At 37.3% G+C, this 2,502-nt stretch overlaps 1 pseudogene; it reads right to left on the bottom strand.

The window, feature by feature from the left end:
* Window positions 1–1,563: 1,563 nt before the first annotated feature.
* Window positions 1,564–2,188, bottom strand: LOC102826244 (annotated as a pseudogene).
* Window positions 2,189–2,502: the final 314 nt, after the last annotated feature.

Here is a 2,502-nt window from a genome sequence, read left to right as displayed (position 1 = left end):
TCTTTCTTTCTTTCTTTCTTTCTTTCTTTTTTTCTTTCTTTCTTTCTTTCTTTCCTCTGCTATGATTAGTTTATTAGTATCATCCAGGACTCGGACTGCAGCACTCTTCCTGAAATTATACATAAACAAGTACAAGAATCCAAGTCAAAATGATTAACAAAATCATCCTCCATCACAGAAATGTGTAAAATGACAAAAAAGCTATTTGGAAACACTGACACTTGAAAAGAACGATCATCTTAAAACCCACAAAATGACCAAATTGTTCCTAAAGCCTTGATCAGCAGGTAAATGTGACTGATGAGCAAGTTTTTTTGTCAAGAAAAAGGTCAAACCTGAATAAATTGATCATTAGTACTGAGCTCATATCTTCTTCATGTTTGACTTACAGTATAAACTATAATATAGGGGGAACACCCTTATTTTAAATATGGCATCATGCTATAAATTGACCTTATTAGAATACCTGATTCTAATAGAGAATCTCAAGTCTCAATAGTCCATATTAGATCAGTGGGAAGGGGTTTCTAGCCAGCGTTTTTATAAAGCCTTTGCAAGGTCTACCACCAACAACCAATGAAGCATGGCAGTCTTGTATTTTAAGCATGCTTTTGGAGGTACATTCTTAGGCTTTCTTTAATGTGGAAACTGCAAATATAACTGCCATTACATGGTAATGGCAGCCAAAGAATGTCAAGTTCTCATGTCAAGATTAGAACATACTTTTCCAGTAGTCCTTCAAGGACAGTTTCAGAATGTTTGCTTCTCGTTGTTCCATCTTCAAATAGATCTTAATTACTCTGTGCTTTGAAACTGTGTTAACTGGGCTATGGGAATTTTTGATCAACTAATTAAAGCTTGCCTTTCTGTTATGGATGAAAATGGTCTCAAGTCCACTTCTATTACCCCATCATGAGTAGGCATAGTGTGTGGATGAAAGCTTTTTTTCTTTTTTTTTCAAACAATCAGCTGACTATGTGACAAGCTAACCAGTGTAAATAATTCATGTGATCCAAAATGGACAAAAGCAAAAGACTAGCTTCCCCTCAAGAAAAACCATGTCAGACCTAGGAAAAGGATGATAATACTAATTTTTTAAAAAATGTATTTACTTAGAAGCATTCAGAATGTCAACAAAACAGTTGCAACTTTTTTTTTTTGTTTGCAATTACAGAGAGGTATTCAGTTAACAGAACAATTATTTCATATAAGCTGCATCAGACAACTGAAGATGAAAAAGCAAAACCTATCATCCCCATATATAACTAATTTGTGCTGTGTACCAACAAGAACCTGCCTTAAATTTCTATGCCAATTTACACCCCCCATACTGTCCCAAGCAAGGTTAGTGGCTATTGAAAACACCACCAGGACCAGGCTAGCTAAGGACATATTCGGTAGTGTGTTAACTATACAAAAAAAGACACTGTACAGTTTAAAAACAAATCTTACACAGCCTTACATTTCTTTCTTCTTTTTTCCCCCTTTTTAAAGGAGTGAGTCATGTACAGGAGGGTTAAATGTTTTATAGACAAAACAAAACAAAACTCAGCTAGAACCAACTTATTCATCATCATCATCTTCTTCTTCATCTTCATCCTCTTCGCCTTCCTCATCTTCTTCATCTTCCTTCTTTTTCTTGCTTTTCTTAGCTTTGATGACTCCCTTTTTGGCTGCATCGGGCTTTCCTTTAGCCAGGTAGGCAGAGATATCCTTTTCATACTTCTTCAGCTTAGCAGCCTTCTTCTCATAAGGCTGCATGTCATTGGCAGCGGTATTATTCCACAGTTTCTTCACAACATCACCAATAGATAGGCCAAGATACTCGCCTTTGATTTTGGGGCTATACTCTGAACAAAATAAGAAGAAGGCTTAAGGAGACTTCTTGGGTGCATTGGGATCCTTAAACTTCTTTTTTCTCTCCCCATTAGGTGGGATATAGGTTTTCATTTCTCTTTCATAACGGGCTTTGTCCGCTTTTATGCCATGTCTTCAAATTTTCCTTTGTCTTTAGCACACATGGTCTTCCACAGCTCTGAGCATTTCTTGGAAAATTCTGAGAAGTTGACTGAAGCATCTGGGTGCTTTTTCTTGTGCTCCTCCTGGCAGGTTTGCAAAAAAAAAAAAAAAAAAATGCATAGGATAACATTTTCCCTCTCAGCTTCTTAGGATTTCCTTTGCCCATGTTTAATTGTTACTTTTTACCATCCACGAGGCACAGAGTCCACTCAGTGCCATCCAGCTCTGCCTGGCCTGGCACTGTCTCTGTGGAGCTCAGTGTACTGCAATGGCTGTTGTATGATGTTTTTGATGTCATCCCACAACTCTTCTGGTCTTTGGTCTTTACTCTTTGATCTAACGCATCAAAACTATTTTTGAAATGATCTCCTAATTCAGGTGGGACATGTTCAAGGTCACATTTTGGCTCTTAGGGACTTGTGTTAATTTTTTCAGCTTCAGCCTGAACTTGCGTATGAACAATTGATGGTCGCTTCCACAGTC

Source organism: Chrysochloris asiatica, unplaced genomic scaffold (genome assembly GCF_000296735.1).
Source record: "Chrysochloris asiatica unplaced genomic scaffold, ChrAsi1.0 scaffold00051, whole genome shotgun sequence".
NCBI classification, from domain to species: Eukaryota; Metazoa; Chordata; class Mammalia; order Afrosoricida; family Chrysochloridae; genus Chrysochloris; species Chrysochloris asiatica.
This window is presented reverse-complemented; position numbering and strand designations above follow the sequence as displayed.